General features: G+C 45.2%; 1 protein-coding gene across 1 annotated transcript in view; it reads left to right on the top strand.

Moving 5' to 3' along the window:
* The window catches only part of KDM5B (lysine demethylase 5B), a 2,307,736-nt gene that overhangs the window by 1,740,347 nt on the left and 548,511 nt on the right, over positions 1 to 18,878 (top strand). The window lies entirely within an intron of this gene.

Here is an 18,878-nt window from a genome sequence, read left to right as displayed (position 1 = left end):
TTTTGCCTTGTCCTCCATCTTCTTTATCACCTCTTCAGCCTTAGATCCAAACAAAACATTATGCTGAACAGGAGCATCCAATAACTTAGCTTTTACTTGATCTGGCAAGTTTTGTTCCTTTAACCAAGCATGCCTTCTAATGACTGTACCAGAGGCAGCAGCCCTACAAGAAGCCTCCAAGGCATCAAATCCACAGTGTAAACCATGCTTCCCAATTTGTTCAGTGGCATGCATTAAGTCATGTAATTCCTTATCTGCATAGACGGAAATGGAAGTTAGCTTTTGTTTCAAAACAGACAGAAGGAATTGCTGGTATTTCAGCATATGCAATTGACAGTTTAAAGCCCTAATAGCTAAAGTAGCTGACGTGTACACTTTTTTGCCCCATCTTTCTAAAGATCTGGAATCCTTCTCAGTGTGAATGGGGTTTTTAGCAGTAGCGGCCTTAACCCCCTTAGGGCCCTGAGAAATAGTTTCAGGATCAGCAGTAGGATTCTTGTATAAAAACTGGTGGGAATCAGGAACCCTATAATATCTGTCTGGCTTAACAGGAGCTGGAGGAAGAGAGTCAGGAGTTAAGTTAGCCTCCGAAAAAGCATCATCCACAATATCCAAAATAGGAGGGATAGCCAGGGGTCTATGTTGGGGAAGAAGAAGAAAATCCCCAAGTCTTTTCTTAGATTCCGAGTACTCCTGTCCTTCCCAGTGAAAATGTTCCCTCATTTCATGTAAAGTTTCCCCAAAAGAGAAATCCTCAGGGGGAGAAGCTGAAGGAAAGGATTCCTCAGCATCAGAATCCTCATAAGGAGGGAAAGTATATTCCTGGTCAGAAGAAGAAACTGAAGAAACAGAAGCCTGATCAGAGGAGTTATAATACACTTCCTGCCTTGGCCTTTTATCTGGAGGGGGATGTGAACCCCTAATCATAGTAAGTAAGTCCTTCGTCATCTTAAGTAACTGTTTCTGAGACTTGGGTCCCAGATCAGAAGAGGCCTGGGCTGTAGTCTTAGATTTTGAAGGAGTCTTTGCCTTTGTCTTTGGCTTTGCCTTTATTAGAAGCTGAGTAGGCCTGAAAACCCCTTCGGAAGCCGGTACCTGCACAGCGGCTCCGGACCCATCCGAAGGAGCATTGTCCGAAGGTCCTGCAACAGAAATATTCAAAGGCCTAGTTGGCTCCTCGTGGGAGTCCGTTTCGGCCATCGGTTCCGAAATGGCTGATGACAGGGGCTGCAAAAGCGCCTCACTGACGACGGCCGAACCTGAAGCTGGCTCTGCTTGTACAATATCGTCTGATTTGGACCTCGGAGGCCTGTCTTTATCCTTGCGTCGTTTGTGAACTCCGGTAGCCGGTGCCCGAAGCAGAAGCAGTTCGCAAGTGCCGGTCGGCCAGCTCCTGAAATTACGAAAATTTTGCAACCGAAGTCTTCTTGAAAGCTAAGTACCCCATTGGGGAAACTTTTCTTGCCTCAGACCGATGTCAGACAAAGTTAATAATTGTATTTCACGTGGGAAGCAAATACCACATAAGGATTTCCATTCCCTCTGTATTCCTTGTTTAGGCCCAGACCACGACGTCTCGGTCTGTCGTTTTTGTGCTACATTCAACAAACGCACCATTAAGCGTCGGGCGGAGTTCGCCCAGCATTATTTTGGCAAAAATTTAACTATATTATGTCGTCGGATACTCCGACTCCAGTTTTGTCTAAAAAGCGCAAAGATAAGGACCGACACACGAGGTCCGCGGCCTCTAGCGACACCACGCCAAAGCCGACTACAGGTGGTCCGGTTCTCAGCGAGGCCTCGCAGCCCCTGACTACCGACGACACTTCATTGGCAGTGTCTTCTGTGCCCGAGGTCGCAGGCTCCTCGGCCCACACCCCGACTACAGATACTGAAGCCACTCTTGGTGGTGAATCTCAAAATGTGGACAGGTCTGCCTCCTCTCAAGGTGTCTTCAGACCTTCCTCTTCTTTCTCCATCAAGGCTTTCACTAAGTCTAAAGCAGCCATGCATTCTAAGAGACAAGCTACACAGGGCCCATCTCCAGGCCCCATGCCTAAAAAACAGATGCTTAAAATGGCTGAGGATTTAATTACTCTTATCAGGGGTTCTCAACCCCCCCCCCGGACAAAAGGCCCAGAGTGGAGGAAGAATCCCCCTCCTCTGATCAGGCCTCCATTATATCAGAGCACTCTGATGAACAGGAACATTCTTACTCCCCTTTTGAAGATTCTGATGCAGAGGAGTCCTTTCCCTCTGTATCCCCCCCAGAGGATTACTCATTTGGGGAAACCTTGCATACCTTAAGGGAACACTTCCACTGGGAAGGCCAAGAGTACTCTTGATTCCAAGAAAAGGCTTAGGGTATTTCTCTTGCTACCTCAGCACAGGCCTCTGGCTATACCTCCTGTCTTGGACATACTAGATGATGTGTACTCGGAGGCCTGCCTTAACCCGGATTCTTTACCTGCAGCCCCAGTCAAGCCTGACAGGTACTACCGGGTTCCTGACTCACACCAATTTCTATACAAAAGCCATGCTGCTGACCCAGAAACTATCTCACAGGGCCCCAAGGGAATTAAGGCCTCCACTTCTAAAAATCCATTACCTTCCGAGAGAGATTCCAGATCCTTAGAAAGGTGGGGGGAAAAGGTATATACCTCGGCCACCTTAACCATGAGGGCATTAAACTGCCAGTTCCATACGCTAAAGTAGCAACAGTTTCTGATATCACAATTGAGAAGTAAAATGTCACAACCTGAACAACCAGACTTGAAGGAGTTGCGGGATGTGATGCATAGTGCAGAACAAGTGGGTAAACATACCTTGCAATGTGGTTTTGATGCTCTAGAGGCCTCATGTAGAGCTGCTGTTACAGGATCAGTGATACGTAGACATGCCTGGCTCAAGGAACAAACCTTACCAGATCATGTCAAAGCTAAATTACTAGATGCCCCTCTACAAAAGGATGTATTATTTGGTGCTAATGCTGAGGAGGTATTAAAGAAAATGGAGGAAAAGGCTAAATCAATGCAAACAGTGAAAGATTTTCTACAGGTACAACCCCCACGTTTCAGTAGAAATTGGCCTTCAAAAATTGGTCCTTTCCTGCCATGGACAGACCCCAAAGAGGTAGATACAGGCGCCCGAGGGGCAGAGGGCAATCCCAAGGATTGTTTAGAGGCAGACAGTGGCAAGCTCCTACACAAAGAGGTGGTGAGGATAGTTTGCAGCCATTCAGAAAGCAAGCCCAATGACATTCCCCTTTGCATGCCAAGCAAGACTCCAATGGCAGCACCCTTAGGTGGAAAACTGGCATTATTTTCAAAAAATTGGCATATTGTCACAAAAGACAAATGGATCCTGGACATTATGAACAGAGGCTACAGATTCCATTTTCACACCCTTCCAAAAATGAGAGGCATGCCAAACCTGCCACACAATCAAAGGGCAGAGGCACAAAGACAAATTTCAGATCTCATAGACATGAAAGTTATTCAAGAGGTACCTACTCACGAACAAGGTCAAGGTTTTTATTCCAGACTATTCCTGGTACCAAGGAAGGGAAAAGATTGGAGACCTATTTTGGACCTATCCATCCTAAACACATTTTTACTCGTACCAAAATTCAAGATGCTCACTTTACAGCAGCTTCTTCCCATGCTGGGCAAGGAGTCTTGGCTGGTAGCATTGGACCTCAAGGAGGCATACCTGCATGTCCCAATCAGACAAAATTGCAGAAGATAGCTCAGATTTCTTGCAGGTTCAACCCATTATCAATTCTCTGCATTGCCCTTTGGCTTATCTACTGCGCCCAGAGTATTCACGAAATGCCTGGTATCAGTAATTGCCTACTGCAGACTTCAAGGGATACAAATATACCCCTATTTGGACGACTGCCTGATCCAAGCGGACAGCAAGCACATACTTCTGAAACATCTGGCTTATGTAATAATGTTGTTGAATTCTCTGGGATACACAGTCAACAAAAAGAAATCAAGGCTAATACCCTCTCGGAAAATAATTTTCCTGGGTGCCAACTTGGACACAAACACCCAGATGGCCTACCTCACGCCAGAGAAGCAGGGGCAACTAACTCAATACTTCAGAACACTAGCAAATTTCACCAGACTGACTGCAAGGAAAATCCTGCAGGCTCTGGGATTCATGGCATCTTGCATCTTACTAATCCCATGTGCAAAGCTGCATATGAGGAAACTTCAATGGTACCTGAAAAACCTATGGTCTCAACACAGCCACAGTTTGGAAACAATAATACCACTAATTCCATGTCTTCAAAAGGAATTTCTGTGGTGGGCTCAAGCATGCCAAACAAACACAGGTCTCACATTCAGCAAGCCTCAAGCAAATCAAGTCATCACAACAGACGCCTCGGACTACGCCTGGGGGAGGGGGGTGCACATGACAGATCGGTGCATTCAGGGCAAATGGTCCCAAAAGAAAAGCACCTTCACATCAATCAAAAGGAAATGCTAGCAGTAATAAATGCTATTATAGCTTTCAAAGACCTTCTGCATCCAGGTCAACTATTGATAAGGACAGACAACACCACAGTAATGTGGTACATAAACAAACAGGGAGGAACCCATTCATACCCCCTATGCAGGCTGGCCATGTCACTTTGGAACATGGCTCTGGAATTACAAATCGAACTTCAAGCACAGTACTTGCCAGGCAAGGAAAACACGCTGGCAGACAACCTAAGCAGAAATATGACAGATCCACACGAATGGAAGTTGCATCCTCAAGTTTTTACAGAGATAATTCAAGCATGGGGAAGGCCAGACATAGATCTCTTTGTCTCCCACAAAAATCACCAATTGACAAAATTCTGCTCAAGGATTTTTCATCCAAAGGCCTGGAGAGTGGACGCTCTCTTTCAGTTGGACAACAATGACAGTTTTGTCTTCCCACCCCTTCCTCTGCTGCCCAAAGTTCTATTAAAAACCAGAGCAGACAGACCAAAGATGATAGTCATTGCTCCAGACTGGCCAAGACAACACTGGTACCCACTCCTGAGGAGCCTGATGCATTCCCCACCATGGACCCTGCCTCTAATGCCTCTTCTTCTGACTCAGCACAGCTTCAAAACTCTTCACAGTCAGCTGAAAACACTCATTCTAGCCGCATGGAAGATTCCTTAACATCACAACAGACCCTACTCTCTAAGGAGGTGCAGGATGTCATTTTGGAGGCCAGAAGGCAGTCTACTAGAAAAGCTTACTCCGCAAAATGGAAACGTTTTTGTGCCTGGAATGAGAAAAAGGGCCAGAATCCTGGAAAACTGAATTTACCTCAAATATTACAGTATCTAGCTGAGCTGCTAAGCAGTGGACTTTCATTCTCCTCCATCAAAATCCATGCCTCAGCCATTTCTGCAGAATACAACACTGATCCACCTTTATTCTCTCACCCCCTCTTAAGACAGTTCCTCAGAGGGGCTAAGAATCTAAAACCCCCAAGGAAACAACCAATACCTGCTTGGGATCTCAATTTCATTCTAGAAAAGCTGACCTTGCCTCCTTTTGAGCCAGCTGCCTCAACAGATTTGCAATATTTGTCCTGGAAAACAGCTTTCCTTCTGGCTATTACCTCAGCTCGTAGGGTATCGGAACTACAAGCTCTCATGGCTGTGCAGCCCTTTATCATCTTCCATCAGGACAGAGTTTCCTTACGAACCAACCCGTCCTTTATGCCAAAAGTGGTATCCAGGGTAGCTTTGAATCAGGCTATACACTTACCTACCTTTTATCCTAATCCTCAAAACAAAGGGGAGAGATTACTACATTCCTTGGACATCCACAGACAACTGCGTTATTATTTGGACAGAACAAAGCCTTTCAGAAAATCAGAACCGCTCTTTGTGTCCTATGCTATAGGAGCTCAAGGGAAGCCAAAAACAGACAATCTCAAAATGGATAGCCCGCTGCATATGCTTTTGTTATTCTTTTCATGGCAAAACTGTACCTACAGGCATCAGATCTCACTCCACAAGGGCCACGGCTACCTCTGCAGCTTTCCTCAGAGGAGTTCCTACCAAAGATATTTTGGAAGCAGCCACTTGGAGTTCTGTGCATACCTTCTCCAAGCACTACCACCTTCCATTATACTCCAAATCTAGAGCAGGCTTTGCCACTGCAGTCTTGCAGGGCATTCTGGCTCCTCCTAGTTCCACCTAGTGCCTACCACCCCTTTCTTAGCTTTGGGATTCTACCCATCTGTTATGACTGCAGCTGTATGCTCGATGAACATAGTACAGTTTTGTACCTACCATAAATGTAGCTGTTCGAGTGCTAATACAGCTGCAGTCCAGGATGTTCATCGTGCATACAGCTGCAGTAATCACAGATGGGTTTTCTGCCGTCAGGCGGGTCCTCGGTCGGCCGAATTCCAAAGTCTAGGTCCGGCGTCGGTTGTTGTCGCTTTCTTTACTGACGTCAGTGAGGCAGGGGTATATAAGACACAGCCGACGCCATTTTCTTCCGTCTTTTTTGCCGCGCGGTGCTCGAAGCAGAAGCAGTTCGGAAGTGCCGGTCGGCCAGCTCCTGAATTTACGAAAAATTGGAAACCGAAGTCTTCTTTAAAGCTAAGTACCCCATTGGGGAAACTTTTCTTGCCTCAGACCGATGTCAGAAAAAGTTAACAATTGTATTTCTTGTGGGAAGCAAATACCGCATAAGGATTTCCATTCCCTCTGCATACCTTGTTTAGGCCCAGACCACGACGTCTCGGGCTGTCGCTTTTGCGCTACTTTCAATAAACGCACTATTAAGAGTCGGGCGGAGTTCGCCCAACACTTTTTTGGTAAAGCCTTTGATTATAAAATGTCGGAGACTCCGACTACTGTTTTGTCCAAAAAACGCAAGGACAAGGACCGACACGCGAGGTCCGCGTCCCCACCGACACCACGCCAAAACCGGCTACACGTGGTTCAGTTCTCAGCGAGACGCCTATGCAGTCCCTGACTACAGACGACACTTCTTTGGCGGTGTCTTCTGTAACCGAGACCGCAGGTACCTCGGCCCATACCCAGACTACAACCACCGAAGCCACTGTGAGCGTTGAGCCTCCTAATGTGGACAGGTCCACTTCCACCCATGGTGTCTTTAGACCCTCATCTTCCTTTTCCATTAAGGCCTTTACTAAGTCCAAGTCAGCCAGGCATCCCAAGAGGCCTGTTGCACAGGGCCCATCTCCAGGCCCTATGCCTAAAAAGCAGATGCTTAAAATGGCTGAGGATTTAATTTCTCTTATCAGGGGTTCCCAACCCCCTCCAGACTAGAGACCCAGAGTGGAGGAAGATTCTCCCTCTTCTGATCAGGGCTCCATTTTTTCAGAACATTCTGATGTAGAGGAACACTCTTACTCCCCTTTTGAAGATTCTGATGCAGAGCAGTCCATTCCTTCTGTATCTCCTCCTGAGGATTTTTCTTTTGGGGAAACCTTGCACACCTTGAGGGAACACTTCCATTGGGAAGGCCAAGACTTTTCTGATTCCAAGAAAAGACTTAGGGAATTTCTTTTGTTACCTCAACACAGACCTCTGGCGATACCTCCTGTCTTGGACATACTTGATGATGTTTATTCGGAGGCTTGCCTTAATCCGGATTCCCTGCCTCCTGCCCCAGTCAAGCCTGATAGGTACTACAGAGTTCTTTACTCTCACCAATTTCTTTACAAAAGCCATAATGCTGACCCTGAAACCATTTCTCAAGGCCCCAAGGGAATGAAGGCCTCTACTGCTAAGAATCCACTACCTTCCGAAAGAGAGTCAAGATCCTTAGAAAGGTGGGGAAAAAAGGTATATACCTCGGCCACCCTAGCCATGAGGGCCTTAAACTGTCAGTTTCATATGCTTAAATATCAGCAGTTTCTGTTATCACAATTAAGAAATAAAATGTCTCAACCTGAACAACCAGATTTGAAGGAGTTGGAGGATATGATGCATAGTGCAGAACAAGTGGGTAACCGCACCTTACAATGTGGCTCTGATGCCCTAGAGGCCTCAAGTAGAGCTGTTGTTACAGGATCAGTCATTCGTAGACATGCCTGGCTTAGGGAACAAATCTTGCCTGATCATGTGAAAGCTAAACTACTAGATGCTCCTTTACAAAAGGATGTGCTATTTGGTACTAATGCTGAGGAGATACTACGGAAAATGGAAGAAAAAGCCAAATCTATGCAAACTGTCAAAGCTTTTCTACAGGTTCAACCACCACGTTTTAGCAGAAATTGGCCTTCTAAAAACTGGTCCTTTCCAGCCACGGACAAGCCCCAAAGAGGTAGATACAGGCGCACAAGGGGCAGAGGACAATCACAAGGATCATATAGAGGCAGGCAATGGCAAACTCCAGCACCAAGAGGTGGCGAAGGCGGTGCACAACAATACAGGAAACAAACCCAATGACTTCCTCCTTTCCATGCCAAGCAAGTCTCAGCTGGCAGCACCCTTGGGAGGAAAGCTGGCATTATTTACAAGAAATTGGCATATTGTCACAACAGACAAATGGATCCTGGACGTTATAAACAGAGGCTACAGATTTCATTTTCACACTCTTCCAAAATGAGAGGCATGCCAAACCTGCCACACAATCAAAGGGCAGAGGCACAACTACAAATTTCAAAGCTCATAGACATGAAAGCTATTCAAGAGGTACCTACTCACGAACAAGGTCAAGGTTTTATTCCAGGCTATTTCTGGTACCAAGGAAAGGAACCGACTGGAGACCCATTTTGGACTTATCCATCCTAAACACATTCTTACTCGTACCAAAATTCAAGATGCTCACATTACAGCAGCTTCTTCCCATGCTGGGCAAGGAGTTTTGGCTGGTAACATTGGACCTCAAGGAGGCATACCTGCATGTCCCAATCAGACAAAGCTGCAGAAGATACCTCAGATTTCTTGCAGGTTCAATCCACTATCAATTCTCTGCATTGCCCTTTGGCTTATCTACTGCGCCCAGAGTATTCACAAAATGCCTGGCATCAGTAATTGCCTACTGCAGACTTCAAGGGATACAAATTTACCCTTATTTGGACGACTGCCTGATCCAAGCGGACAGCAAGCACATACTTCTGGAACATCTGGCTTATGTAACACGGTTACTGAATTCTCTGGGATACACAATCAACAAAGAGAAATCCAGGCTAACACCATCTCAGAAAATAACTTTCCTGGGTGCCAACTTGGACACAAACACCCAGATGGCCTATCTTCGCCAGAAAAACAGGGGCAACTAACTCAGTACTTCAAAATACTAGCAAATTGTACCAGGCTTACTGCAAGGAAAATCCTGCAGGCTCTGGGCTTCATGGCATCTTGCATTCTTTTAATCCCATGTGCAAAGTTGCATATGAGAAAACTTCAATGGTACCTAAAAAACCTATGGTCTCAACACAGCCACAGTTTGGAAACAATAATACCAATAATTCCATGTTTGCAAAAGGAATTTCTATGGTGGGCCCAAGCATGTCAAACAAACACAGGTCTCCCATTCTGCAAGCCTCAAGCAAATCAAGTCATCACAACAGATGCCTCAGATTACACCTGGTGGGCGCACATGACAGACAGGTGCATTCAGGGCAAATGGTCCCAAAAGGAAAAGCACCTTCACATCAATCAAAAAGAAATGCTAGCAGTGATAAATGCAATTACAGATTTCAAGGACCTCCTGCATCCAGGACAATTATTGATAAGAACAGACAACACCACAGTAATGTACATAAACAAACAAGGAGGAACACATTCATATACCCCCTGTGCAGACTAGCCATGACACTTTGGAACTTGGCTCTGGAATGGCAAATCGAACTTCAAGCACAGTACTTGCCAGGTTTGGAAAACACGCTGGCAGACAATCTAAGCAGAAATATGACAGATCCACACGAATTGAAGTTGCATCCTCAAGTGTTTACAAAGATAATCCAAGCGTGGGGGAGGCCAGACATAGATCTCTTCGCCTCCCACAGGAATCAGCAATTGGAAAAGTTTTGTTCAAGGACCTTTCATCCAAAGGCCTGGAGAGTGGACGCCCTTTCATTCAGTTGGACAGCATGGACAGTTTACGCTTTCCCACCTCTGCCTCTTCTGCCCAAGGTGATCTTGAAAGCAAGAGCAGACAGACCGAAGATGATACTGATTGCTCCAGACTGGCCAAGACAACACCTGGTACCCACTCCTGAGGAGCCTAACACATACTCCTCCCTGGTCCCTACCTCTAATGCCGACTCAGCACAGCTACAAAACTCTTCACAGTCAGCTGAAAACACTCAATCTCGCTGCATGGATAATTCCTTAACACCACAACAGACCCCACTCCCCAAAGAGGTGCAGGATGTCATTTTGGAGGCCAGAAGGCCATCTACTAGAAAGGCGTACTCCGCAAAATGGAAACGGTTTTGCTCTTGGAATGAGAAAAAAGGCCAGGACCCTAGAAAACTGAATTTGCCTCGGGTATTACAGTATCTAGCTGAGCTGCTGAACAGTGGACTTTCATTTTCCTCCATAAAAATCCATGCCTCAGCCATTTCTGCAGAATTCAACACGGATCCACCCTTATTCTCTCACCCACTCTTAAGACAGTTCCTCAGAGGGGCTAAGAATATAAGACCACCAAGGAAACAACCAATGCCAGCCTGGGATCTTAATTACATTCTAGAAAAATTAACATTGCCTCCCTTTGAACCAGCTGCCGCAACAGATTTGTAATATTTGTCCTGGAAAACAGCTTAGCTCGTAGGGTTTCGGAACTACAAGCCCTCATGGCTGTGCAGCCCTTTCTCATCTTCCATCAGGACAGGGTTTCCCTTCGAACCAACCCGTCATTTATGCCTAAAGTGATATCCAGGGTAGCTTTAAATCAAGCCATACACTTACCTACCTTTTACCCCAATCCTCAAAACAAAGGGGAAAGGCTGCTACACTCCTTAGACATCCATAGACAGCTACGTTATTATTTGGACAGAACAAAGCCTTTCAGGAAATCAGAACAACTTTTTGTGTCCTATGCTGTAGGAGCTCAAGGTAAGCCAGTTACCAAACGGACAATTTCAAAATGGATAGGCCACTGCATACGGTTTTGTTACTCCTATCATGGAAAATCTGTCCCTACAGGCATCAGATCCCACTCCACCAGGGCCACAGCTACCTCTACAGCCTTCCTCAGAGGAGTTCCTACCAAAGATATTTTGGAGGCAACCACTTGGAGTTCTGTGCATACCTTCACAAAACACTACCACCTGCCTTTATATTCCAAAACTAGAGCAGGCTTTGCCACTGCTGTGTTACAGGTCATTCTGGCTCATCCCAGTTCCACCTCTTGCCTACCACCCTGTGCGTAGCTTTTGGATTCTACCCATCTGTGATTACTGCAGCTGTATGCACGATGAACATAGTACAGTTTTGTACCTACCATAAATGTAGATGTTCGAGTGCTAATACAGCTGCAGTATAGTTTTCCCTCCCTCCTTCCCCTCTTGGTAAAGGCCTAGGGCCTAACCCCTCTTCATACAACCTGATTGGGTTATCCTTCTATGGTATATTTGCTTGCAACTACTGATTTTTGATTATATTGCATTGCATGTATATAAATATAATTTATGTATTGCCTTCCTTCTGGGGGCACCTGACATCTGGGGCAAGAAAGACTGAAGAAAATGGCGTCGGCTGTGTCTTATATACCCCTGCCTCACTGACGTCAGGAAAGAAAGCGACAACAACCGACGCCGGACCTAGACTTTGGAATTCGGCCGACCGAGGACCGCCTGACGGCAGAAAACCCATCTGTGATTACTGCAGCTGTATTAGCACTCGAACATCTACATTTATGGTAGGTACAAAACTGTACTTTTCCCTCCCTCCTTCCCCTCTTGGGACAGGCCTATTGGCTAAACACCTCCTCATACAACCTGATTGGGGTATTCATTCATGGTGTATTTGCTTGCACTACTGTATTTTGATTATATGGCATTGCTTTATTACCCAAATTTATGTATTGCCTTCCTTCTGGGGGCACCTGACATCTGGGGCAAGAAAAACTGAAGAAAATGGCGTCGGCTGGTTCTTTTATACCCCTGTCGCACTGACGTCAGGGAAGAAGCGATGACAACCGACGCCGGACCTAGACTTTGGAATTCGGCCGACCGAGGACCCGCCTGACGGCAGGAGAACCCATCTTTTATGACGGCAGCTGTATTAGCACTCGAACATCTACATTTATGGTAGGTACAAAACTGTACTTTACAGGCACCGGCGTTTGCAAAATTTTTATCAGTTCCGACCCAAGTGGTTTCGGAACCGAAAACTGTTCCTCCATCTACTTCTTTTCTTCCTCTGAGCCATACCGGTCTGTCGGAGCCGGAGGAATTGGACCTCATGATTCTGGAGCCTTCAGAACTGACGTGTGTTCCAGTGCCATCAGTTCCAATTACTTAGACTTCCTTGGCATCCATCGAGGAGCCGACCCTTGCCGGTCAGGTCCAGGGAGGGTAGTCGGACCGACCTATCGGTTCCAACTTTTCCTCTTGGGGCTTCGGCTCGGATGAGTTCGGCTCCTACCTCTGGATTGGAGCCCACTATTCCAGTGCATTGGGAAAAAGCTGTTTTTTCGGTTCCAAAATCAATATATATACATATTTTAATAATGCACTGATTTTTAGGTTGCACTGTATCTTTTATTCTTTCAAGTATGTGTAATTAATCAATTGAGGTTGACTATTTAAGGATGGATGCACTGAATTTATTTTGTCTGAAGTTTAGTCAGTGCACTAAATGAAAAGCGCTTAAGTTTTAAAGTTTTATTAAAGTTGATTTCATTCAATATTCGCCTTTTTTTTCGTTGTCTTTTCTACAGTTTTGGTTTGCTTTAACTGTCAGGCCTCCTAAAAGAGCTTGGAGATACTCTACAGGGTACGGTAGCTGAGGGAACTTCAGACAAGGTTGCGTCCCAGCTTGCTACCCTTATTTCCATAGTGAACTCATCTATGCGTCTGATTTCATATGCAGCTGATGGAACGAGTAGGGCAGCAGGTACAGAAATTGCCCTTAGGAGACACTCCTGGATGCATTTATGTTCCTTTGCAGAGCCCTTTGTCAGCACCCCTTTTGATGGATCATCTCTTTACAGACCCAAAGGTAAGGAAACTTTGACCAGGTGTGAGCAGGAAGGAAAGACTCTGTCTGCTGTCTGAGTCTGTTTTTCCACCCCTACTAGACTCTACCCCAAGGGTCAAAAGGGAGGAAAGATGTGGTTCCAAAAAGCCCAAGAAGCCTTTCTGGACACATGTAGTGAATCCCCTTCCAGAGGCAGAGGAGGGGGCAATAATGGAAGACGCTGTCCTCACAGCAGAGGAGGTCCTCAAAACCAGGTTGATAGAGACCAGTTCTTTGGGAAGCCCTACCAGCACTCCTGAAAGGAGGACAGACTTTCCTACTCTGGAGGCAGTCGGGGATCGCTTATCTTTGTATCCAGATGCCTGACTCAAAATAACAAATGACAACTGGGTGCAAAGCATAGTTTCCAGAGGATATTTTATTCCCTTCGCCCCCCCCCCCCCCCCCATTCATGACAAAAATCCCGGACGTTCCACCCAGTTACAGGGAACAAGCAACAAACGTTGCTAGCAATAAGAGGCATCCATCTAGTCCCAGCAGACCAGATAGGATCCAGAACTTACTCAAGGTTCTTTTTATTTCCAAAAAAGATAGGGGACTGGAGACCAATTTTAGACCTCAGCAGACTAAACAAATCTGTCAAGAAGGAGAAGTTCCAGATGGTCACTCTACAGTCGATTTCCCTTCTTAGGGAAGGACAGTTTGATGTACTCAATAGATCTCCAGGATGTGTACTACCACATAAAAATGGCCAGACCATCCAGGGATCATTTGCCCTTCTGGCTGGGAGCCAGTTATTACCAGTTTCGAGCCCTGCCCTTTGGTCTCGCTACATCCCCCAGAGTGTTCACCAAATGTATGGCAGTGGACACGGCTCACCTGAGTCATTTGGGATTTCAGGTGTTTCCGTACGTAGACTATTGGCTCCTCACTGCCACCACCAGGCATCAGCTTATATAAGCCAGGGACACCACACTTACTCTTTGCAATCAACTGGGGATTACCATAAATTCAGAAAAATCTGCCTTGTCATTGCAACATTTCATTTTTATCAGAGTAGAATTGGACACCACCACCACCACTTTAAAACTTCCATCAGAAAGGATATCAGTAATTTGTCAGCAAATTCAGAATGTCATATCCAAAGACAAGGTGCCAGCCTCAGAAGTGCTAAAGTTGTTGGGGACGATGGCAGCTGCAATAATAGCGATTCCATTCTGTCGTATGCACATGCAGATTCTAAAATGGCTTCTGTTCACGCAATGGTCTTATCAAGAACTCCCAATGTCTCATCTCATTATTCTAACAAACACATGCAAAACGGATCTTCGGTGGTGGTTGACCTCTCTACAAGTAACGATAGGTTGTTCTTTTATCCTACCTTCACCATCGGCCATGGTGACCATGGACGCTTCCCTGATTGGGTGGGGCAGAGGCATTTGCAGGGAAGAACAGCCCAAGGCACGTTGACTGAACGAGACACATCTGCACGTCATTGTCTGGAGATGAGAGCAGTACTCTTGGTGTTGCAGTACTTTCAGGACTCTCTTCCTCTGGGGGCAGTTGCGATTCAGACGGGCAATATGGTGGTTTGGTACTTGAACAAACAAGGAGGAACCAGGCCCTATCCCTTTTGTCGAGAGGCCCTAAAACTATGGCTGTGGGCTACATCCACCCAGCGCTTTCTGATAGCAATGCACATCTCTGGGAAATCCAGCAGTATTACAGACAAACGGAGCAGGGCAATCTTTTTGCCTCATGAGTGGTCTCTCAAAAAAGAAATAGCAAGAGTATTCCACAAATTGGGCCAGCCTTGCTGCAATCTCTTTGCATCCCACATGGACACAAAATGCAGAAGCTACTTTGCCCTAATTCCCCCTTCAGGAGATTCCCCAAGGGACGCAGTTGTACACGATTGTCCTCCAGGTCTCCTTTATGCATTCACACCAATTCCCCTGATACCCGAAGTATTACAGAAAGCCAAAGCCCTGGGAAGGACCATCATTCTAATAGCCCCTCATTGGCATCGTCAGATCTGGTTCCCCTTCCTTCCACCTCATCTGTTGGAAGAGCCTTGGATTCTGGACCCAGTTCCGGACCTTCTGATGCACTTGTCAGGGACTCTTCATCCCTCCCTTCACTCCCTAAAATTGACAGCTTGGCTGTTCCAATTCCCAACATAGCCAGGTTCCATAACCTCTCAAATGAAATGCAACATATCTTAATATCTTCTCATAAATCCTTTACGAGGAAGTTGTACTTCAGCAAATGGAAGAGATTTTCCATATGGGCTTCTCAGAATAACATTGATCCTTACCAAGCCTCCGTTTCCTCTATTTTAGAATTTTTGACTATGCTCTTCAACAAAGGAGCGGCGGCAGCTACAGTTCGTGTGCAACTTCCTGCCATCTCTAACTTTTATCTTGGTACTGAGGGCTTTAACATAATGTCACACAAGTTATCCACAGCCTTTCTCAAAGGGACTTTTCATCTTAGACCACCAGTTAATTCCCCTTATACCCCCTGGAACCTAAATTTTATGCTCACACATTATTCTCCTACCGTTTGAGCCAGCTTCTTGCAATTTGAAATTTTTATCTTGGAAGACTATCTTTTCAGTAACTATCATGTCTGCTCTAAGAGTCTCAGTACTACAAGCCTTGTCCATAAAACCTCTGTATTTGGTTTTTCATAATGACAGAGTTTCATTGCGTACAAATCCTTCATTCTTGCACAAAGTTTGTACTGAAGCTAACCTTAACCAAACTATAGATTTACCAGTGTTTTTCCCTAAACACACCAACAATTTGGATTACATGCTGCACAAACTTGATGTTCACAGACAGCTCAGATTTTACCTAGATAGAACTAAAGAATTCAGAAGATCTGAACAACTTTTCTTTCCTTTTCCGATTGTAGAAAAGGTATGGCTGTGGCAAAAACAATTTATTTATTTATTTCAGTTTGATGACCGGGGAGGTCCACTGGGCTCAGGAGCCCATTTTCAGTGGAGGCCCGGGGAGAAAGGCTCCACATTACATAATAATATCAAAGATAAAAGATAAAATTAAATTTGGCTCAAAGATACAGATGCATGAAGATGCAACAGTCAGCCTAAGTGATAAGAATACTGGTAGATTGTGAATCAGAGACATTAAGAGGTATAGTATTTACATAAACATATGAGTTGTGTATTGACATATTGACATACGAGTCATATATTGACATATGAGTCCTATATTGACTTGGTTGGTTACATAGAGTCTGAGTCATTGTTATGGCAGAGTAGTAGAACAAGCATAAATGTTAGGGAGGGGAATAAAGGGAGAGCAAACTATTTACAATGCATACATATATACACTTGACAACAGTAGACAGAAAGTAAATCCAGGAACAAAGTTGATGGTAGTAGGAATTAGTATAGAAATACAGTGTGTGTGGAGTAAAAGTCTAGGTGGGAAAAGTGCAGTTGCACTTCCACCTAGAGAACAAGTAGGAATGGAGTAGAGTTTTGAAGTTGTCAGAATTTTCTGTCATTCGTAAAGAAGGGGAGAGAGAGAGTTCCACTTTTTGGCTAAGGAAAAAGATAGGAGGTACTGCCCGGCAGGTCGCTTTGGTTTATGGACAGTGAGTAGGTTTAGGTGAGCAGATCTAAGTGGCCTGTTAGGGGTGTATGGTTGTAGGATGTTGGATAGCGCAGGACATTTAGAGGGGTTAAATAATAGCCTGTGGGCAGTGGTAAGTTGGTGGTAGTCTAGAAGGTTGGGAAGTTCTAACCAGTTTAGTGAGCGGAGTGCAAAGCAATGGTGGGAGAAGTGTTTGGCTTTGATGGCGAATTTTGAAATTTTATTATAACAACTTTCCATTTTTGAGGAGATGGAGGCAGATAAGTTGGTTAATAGAGGGGCACCATATAATAGTGATGGAAGAAGATAGGTAGTGGCGAGGGTTTGAGTAGGAGGAGAGAGAGATAGTGGATGTTTCTATATAACAGACCTAATTTTTGATGTGTTTTCTTGATGTTGAGAAGAATGTGTGTCAAATTTTAGGTTTTCATCTATGGTGACTATGGTGAACAACTCTATCCAAATGGTTTTCGAGTTGCATCACTTTGACTTACTCAGCTGCCAGTTTTCCTCTAAAACACAAAATTAAGGCTCATTCAACCAGGGCTGTGTCCACTGCTTCTCCATTTTCAGCTAGGCTACCAATAAACAATATTTGTGCAGCAGCCACTTGGTCAAAGCCTCATACCTTTATCACTCATTACAAAGTTGATAGGGCCTCCAAGGGACATGGCCACCTTTGGTTCTACTGTCCTGAGAAGCATACTCCAGTGAGCCACCAGAGAAAGATGGTGATTGGGATGCTATCTGTAAGAATGAACGGCGAGATAGAACAACTTCACATGAAGAAGTTATGTACTCACCATAACGTTCCGTGTGAGTTGTTCATCTCTTCTTCATTCTTACTTCCCATCCTCCTTACCCCCTCCAGGTTTTTTCAGTGACGGGGATTCTGGCTTTATCATGGTTGCTTTGTTTTCCTACGGCTTTTACCTTAAAAAGTGACAGAATGGCATATGGTATTATTAGAGGCAGCAAACAAGATCTGAGGTAACTCAAAGTGCACCATGGGATAGAGACTTGGCCTTGAGCTGTCTGAAGACCTTGAGCTTTGTAGTTGGCCGACTCGGAGCTGAGTAACTGCTCTGAACCCATCTGTAAGAATGAAGGTGAGATGAACAACTCACATGGAACATTATGGTGAGTACATAACTTCTTTTTATCTGCTATCTTTCCATGTTGGATGTCAAACTGTTCTTAAAAGGGGTTCTCCACATTAGGCTACCACAGAAACCTATTCCACCATGTTGGGACCTAAACTATGTATTAGAAGATCTCACAATTGCACCCTTTGAACCAGCTAGCTCTGATTCTGTGCAGATGTGCACATGGAAAAAATGTCCTACTAGTAGCCCTTACTTCAGCCCGAAGTGTTTCAGGATTACAAGCTCTAATGGCATCACCACCCTACAAAATCCTCCACAAAAATAGGGTGACCTGTACACACCAGTCCCTCCTTTCAGGCCCAAAGTGGTCAGTGAGCTATCCCTCGATCAGTTATCCACTTACCCACCTTCTTTCCCTCTCTACAGAATGACAGTGAGAAAGTACTCCACTCCCTTGATGTCCACAGACAGTTAAGGTTCTATTTGGACAAAACCAAAGCTGTCAGGAAATCCAGTCAGCTCTTTGTGTCCTTCCACCCCAGGGCCCTGGGCAAGGCGCTATCCAAGTAAATTTTCCTCCTGGATAAGGAAAGCTATCTCCTTCTGGTACTCCTACCACAGAAAAGACTTGCCTTATGGGATTAAAGCACACTCTACAAGAGCTGTGGCCTCTTCTGGGGCCTTCCTCAAAGGCCTGGACACAACTACCATTCTTGAGGCAGCCACATGGTTCTCTGTCCATACCTTCATCAAACATTACAAATTGGACCACGTCGCCAGGGCAGGATTTGCAAGGGCAATCTTGCATGGATTTCTGGAATCTGCAACTTCTTCCACCACCCTTCCTTCTTGAACTGTGGCACTCTCCAACAGTAAGAATACTGCAACATGGGAATAGAATGACAAAGAAAAGAAAATCTTACCATAACCATAGATGTCCTCTTCCATGTTGCAGTATTCCTTCTCTCCCACCTACCCCCCTTAATTACAGTTATCCTGTATAGATAGCAT

Source organism: Protopterus annectens, chromosome 7.part0 (assembly GCF_019279795.1).
Source record: "Protopterus annectens isolate FY-2018-M chromosome 7.part0, PAN1.0, whole genome shotgun sequence".
Taxonomy (NCBI): Eukaryota; Metazoa; Chordata; order Ceratodontiformes; family Protopteridae; genus Protopterus; species Protopterus annectens.
The sequence above is the reverse complement of the archived record's forward strand: the minus strand, read 5'-3'. Positions and strand labels throughout refer to the sequence as shown.